Below are 5,993 nucleotides of genomic sequence, written 5' to 3'. Positions count from 1 at the left end.
GTGAGCTTTTCTATCTTTGGACAATTGAGGACTTTATGTGCCTTCCTGCCTTTGATCCCAGAATTCTGACGTTTGGTAACCATGGTAACCGCGGCTAACAAACAGTTAGGCGCGGTTACCACCATTACCTGGGCACATGCACCTTCAGTTTTTGGTCTTTGATGGACAAAGAAAGCAAGACATGCATAAAGTACACCATAACTGATACCAAAGCAGGTGACAAAAACTACAGAAGACAGGCTACAAAAGTTATTTATTGGCTACAAAGGCTACAACAGATGTTTACAAAAAGGAAAGACGCTCTCTGTCAGCGTTGCTTCTTGTCTTTTCTTTTTGTAAACATCTGCTCAGCACTGCAGCGCAGCGCCTTCACGGCACCAGGGGCACGAGGACTTTCCCGGCGCGGTTTGCTTGGTTTAGCCCGGGGAGGGGGGATTAAGAGTGGGTGAACAGGTTGTAGCGGTGCGCAAGGTGGCGGTAAGGTCAGCGGGAGGATGCGTGGGTGAGCAGGAGAGCGTGGGCATTGTTGGACGGCAGCGCGCAGGGCAGAGCTGACAGAGAGCGTCTCTACATCTGCTCATCACAGCAACACAACCACATGTCAGAGTCACAGCGTGACTACGCAAGCATGACACGCGTCAAGACACGCCGCAGCTGACGAGAAAGCAGCTCACGGCCACACTACTCCAGAAGCGCCCGATCTCGGAAGCTAAGCAGAGTCGGGCCTGGTTGGTTAGTACTTGGATGGGAGAGCGCCTGGGAGCACCGGGTGCTGTGAGCTTTTCTGTCTTTGGACAATTGAGGACTTTATGTTCCTTCCTGCCTTTGATCTGAGAATTCTGACGTCTGGTAACCACGGCAACCGCGGCTAGCAAACAGTTAGGCGCGGTTACCACAATTACCTGGGCACATGCACCTTCCGTTTTTTGGTCTTTGATGGACAAAGAAAGCAAGACGTGCATAAAATCCACCATAATTGAGGACTTTATGTTCCTTCCTGCCTTCGATCTGAGAATTCTGACGTCTGGTAACCACGGTAACCGCGGCTAACAAACAGCTAGGCGCGGTTACCACAATTACCTGGGCACATGCACCTTCCGCTTTTTGCTCTTTGATGGACAAAGAAAGCAAGACGTGCATAAAATACACCATAACTGATACCAAAGCAGGTGACAAAAACTACACAAGGCAGGCCACAAAAGTGGTTTACTGGCTACAAAGGCTACAACAGATGTTTAGTGGACACACACACGTGCGAGAAAAGAGGCAAAGTGTCTTTTCTTTTTGTAAACATCTGCTCAGCACTGCAGCGCAGCGCCTTCACGGCACCAGGGGCACGAGGACTTTCCCGGCGCGGTTTGCTTGGTTTAGCCCGGGGAGGGGGGATTAAGAGTGGGTGAACAGGTTGTAGCGGTGCGCAAGGTGGCGGTAAGGTCAGCGGGAGGATGCGTGGGTGAGCAGGAGAGCGTGGGCATTGTTGGACGGCAGCGCGCAGGGCAGAGCTGACAGAGAGCGTCTCTACATCTGCTCATCACAGCAACACAACCACATGTCAGAGTCACAGCGTGACTACGCAAGCATGACACGCGTCAAGACACGCCGCAGCTGACGAGAAAGCAGCTCACGGCCACACTACTCCAGAAGCGCCCGATCTCGGAAGCTAAGCAGAGTCGGGCCTGGTTGGTTAGTACTTGGATGGGAGAGCGCCTGGGAGCACCGGGTGCTGTGAGCTTTTCTGTCTTTGGACAATTGAGGACTTTATGTTCCTTCCTGCCTTTGATCTGAGAATTCTGACGTCTGGTAACCACGGCAACCGCGGCTAGCAAACAGTTAGGCGCGGTTACCACAATTACCTGGGCACATGCACCTTCCGTTTTTTGGTCTTTGATGGACAAAGAAAGCAAGACGTGCATAAAATCCACCATAATTGAGGACTTTATGTTCCTTCCTGCCTTCGATCTGAGAATTCTGACGTCTGGTAACCACGGTAACCGCGGCTAACAAACAGCTAGGCGCGGTTACCACAATTACCTGGGCACATGCACCTTCCGCTTTTTGCTCTTTGATGGACAAAGAAAGCAAGACGTGCATAAAATACACCATAACTGATACCAAAGCAGGTGACAAAAACTACACAAGGCAGGCCACAAAAGTGGTTTACTGGCTACAAAGGCTACAACAGATGTTTAGTGGACACACACACGTGCGAGAAAAGAGGCAAAGTGTCTTTTCTTTTTGTAAACATCTGCTCAGCACTGCAGCGCAGCGCCTTCACGGCACCAGGGGCACGAGGACTTTCCCGGCGCGGTTTGCTTGGTTTAGCCCGGGGAGGGGGGATTAAGAGTGGGTGAACAGGTTGTAGCGGTGCGCAAGGTGGCGGTAAGGTCAGCGGGAGGATGCGTGGGTGAGCAGGAGAGCGTGGGCATTGTTGGACGGCAGCGCGCAGGGCAGAGCTGACAGAGAGCGTCTCTACATCTGCTCATCACAGCAACACAACCACATGTCAGAGTCACAGCGTGACTACGCAAGCATGACACGCGTCAAGACACGCCGCAGCTGACGAGAAAGCAGCTCACGGCCACACTACTCCAGAAGCGCCCGATCTCGGAAGCTAAGCAGAGTCGGGCCTGGTTGGTTAGTACTTGGATGGGAGAGCGCCTGGGAGCACCGGGTGCTGTGAGCTTTTCTGTCTTTGGACAATTGAGGACTTTATGTTCCTTCCTGCCTTTGATCTGAGAATTCTGACGTCTGGTAACCACGGCAACCGCGGCTAGCAAACAGTTAGGCGCGGTTACCACAATTACCTGGGCACATGCACCTTCCGTTTTTTGGTCTTTGATGGACAAAGAAAGCAAGACGTGCATAAAATCCACCATAATTGAGGACTTTATGTTCCTTCCTGCCTTCGATCTGAGAATTCTGACGTCTGGTAACCACGGTAACCGCGGCTAACAAACAGCTAGGCGCGGTTACCACAATTACCTGGGCACATGCACCTTCCGCTTTTTGCTCTTTGATGGACAAAGAAAGCAAGACGTGCATAAAATACACCATAACTGATACCAAAGCAGGTGACAAAAACTACACAAGGCAGGCCACAAAAGTGGTTTACTGGCTACAAAGGCTACAACAGATGTTTAGTGGACACACACACGTGCGAGAAAAGAGGCAAAGTGTCTTTTCTTTTTGTAAACATCTGCTCAGCACTGCAGCGCAGCGCCTTCACGGCACCAGGGGCACGAGGACTTTCCCGGCGCGGTTTGCTTGGTTTAGCCCGGGGAGGGGGGATTAAGAGTGGGTGAACAGGTTGTAGCGGTGCGCAAGGTGGCGGTAAGGTCAGCGGGAGGATGCGTGGGTGAGCAGGAGAGCGTGGGCATTGTTGGACGGCAGCGCGCAGGGCAGAGCTGACAGAGAGCGTCTCTACATCTGCTCATCACAGCAACACAACCACATATCAGAGTCACAGCGTGACTACGCAAGCATGACACGCGTCAAGACACGCCGCAGCTGACGAGAAAGCAGCTCACGGCCACACTACTCCAGAAGCGCCCGATCTCGGAAGCTAAGCAGAGTCGGGCCTGGTTGGTTAGTACTTGGATGGGAGAGCGCCTGGGAGCACCGGGTGCTGTGAGCTTTTCTGTCTTTGGACAATTGAGGACTTTATGTTCCTTCCTGCCTTTGATCTGAGAATTCTGACGTCTGGTAACCACGGCAACCGCGGCTAGCAAACAGTTAGGCGCGGTTACCACAATTACCTGGGCACATGCACCTTCCGTTTTTTGGTCTTTGATGGACAAAGAAAGCAAGACGTGCATAAAATCCACCATAATTGAGGACTTTATGTTCCTTCCTGCCTTCGATCTGAGAATTCTGACGTCTGGTAACCACGGTAACCGCGGCTAACAAACAGCTAGGCGCGGTTACCACAATTACCTGGGCACATGCACCTTCCGCTTTTTGCTCTTTGATGGACAAAGAAAGCAAGACGTGCATAAAATACACCATAACTGATACCAAAGCAGGTGACAAAAACTACACAAGGCAGGCCACAAAAGTGGTTTACTGGCTACAAAGGCTACAACAGATGTTTAGTGGACACACACACGTGCGAGAAAAGAGGCAAAGTGTCTTTTCTTTTTGTAAACATCTGCTCAGCACTGCAGCGCAGCGCCTTCACGGCACCAGGGGCACGAGGACTTTCCCGGCGCGGTTTGCTTGGTTTAGCCCGGGGAGGGGGGATTAAGAGTGGGTGAACAGGTTGTAGCGGTGCGCAAGGTGGCGGTAAGGTCAGCGGGAGGATGCGTGGGTGAGCAGGAGAGCGTGGGCATTGTTGGACGGCAGCGCGCAGGGCAGAGCTGACAGAGAGCGTCTCTACATCTGCTCATCACAGCAACACAACCACATGTCAGAGTCACAGCGTGACTACGCAAGCATGACACGCGTCAAGACACGCTGCAGCTGACGAGAAAGCAGCTCACGGCCACACTACTCCAGAAGCGCCCGATCTCGGAAGCTAAGCAGAGTCGGGCCTGGTTGGTTAGTACTTGGATGGGAGAGCGCCTGGGAGCACCGGGTGCTGTGAGCTTTTCTGTCTTTGGACAATTGAGGACTTTATGTTCCTTCCTGCCTTTGATCTGAGAATTCTGACGTCTGGTAACCACGGCAACCGCGGCTAGCAAACAGTTAGGCGCGGTTACCACAATTACCTGGGCACATGCACCTTCCGTTTTTTGGTCTTTGATGGACAAAGAAAGCAAGACGTGCATAAAATCCACCATAATTGAGGACTTTATGTTCCTTCCTGCCTTCGATCTGAGAATTCTGACGTCTGGTAACCACGGTAACCGCGGCTAACAAACAGCTAGGCGCGGTTACCACAATTACCTGGGCACATGCACCTTCCGCTTTTTGCTCTTTGATGGACAAAGAAAGCAAGACGTGCATAAAATACACCATAACTGATACCAAAGCAGGTGACAAAAACTACACAAGGCAGGCCACAAAAGTGGTTTACTGGCTACAAAGGCTACAACAGATGTTTAGTGGACACACACACGTGCGAGAAAAGAGGCAAAGTGTCTTTTCTTTTTGTAAACATCTGCTCAGCACTGCAGCGCAGCGCCTTCACGGCACCAGGGGCACGAGGACTTTCCCGGCGCGGTTTGCTTGGTTTAGCCCGGGGAGGGGGGATTAAGAGTGGGTGAACAGGTTGTAGCGGTGCGCAAGGTGGCGGTAAGGTCAGCGGGAGGATGCGTGGGTGAGCAGGAGAGCGTGGGCATTGTTGGACGGCAGCGCGCAGGGCAGAGCTGACAGAGAGCGTCTCTACATCTGCTCATCACAGCAACACAACCACATGTCAGAGTCACAGCGTGACTACGCAAGCATGACACGCGTCAAGACACGCCGCAGCTGACGAGAAAGCAGCTCATGGCCACACTACTCCAGAAGCGCCCGATCTCGGAAGCTAAGCAGAGTCGGGCCTGGTTGGTTAGTACTTGGATGGGAGAGCGCCTGGGAGCACCGGGTGCTGTGAGCTTTTCTGTCTTTGGACAATTGAGGACTTTATGTTCCTTCCTGCCTTTGATCTGAGAATTCTGACGTCTGGTAACCACGGCAACCGCGGCTAGCAAACAGTTAGGCGCGGTTACCACAATTACCTGGGCACATGCACCTTCCGTTTTTTGGTCTTTGATGGACAAAGAAAGCAAGACGTGCATAAAATCCACCATAATTGAGGACTTTATGTTCCTTCCTGCCTTCGATCTGAGAATTCTGACGTCTGGTAACCACGGTAACCGCGGCTAACAAACAGCTAGGCGCGGTTACCACAATTACCTGGGCACATGCACCTTCCGCTTTTTGCTCTTTGATGGACAAAGAAAGCAAGACGTGCATAAAATACACCATAACTGATACCAAAGCAGGTGACAAAAACTACACAAGGCAGGCCACAAAAGTGGTTTACTGGCTACAAAGGCTACAACAGATGTTTA

At 52.0% G+C, this 5,993-nt stretch overlaps 1 non-coding gene across 1 annotated transcript in view; it reads left to right on the top strand.

The window, feature by feature from the left end:
* The window catches only part of LOC114444251 (5S ribosomal RNA), a 119-nt gene extending 112 nt beyond the window's left edge, over nucleotides 1–7 (top strand). Inside the window, exon 1 of the ribosomal RNA XR_003671532.1 lies at nucleotides 1–7. This exon is cut by the window's left edge and continues 112 nt beyond it. This is a non-coding gene — a ribosomal RNA (5S ribosomal RNA).
* The last annotated feature ends 5,986 nt before the right edge of the window (nucleotides 8–5,993 follow it).

This window comes from Parambassis ranga, chromosome 12, assembly GCF_900634625.1.
Source record: "Parambassis ranga chromosome 12, fParRan2.1, whole genome shotgun sequence".
Lineage (NCBI taxonomy): Eukaryota > Metazoa > Chordata > Actinopteri > Ambassidae > Parambassis > Parambassis ranga.
This window is presented reverse-complemented; position numbering and strand designations above follow the sequence as displayed.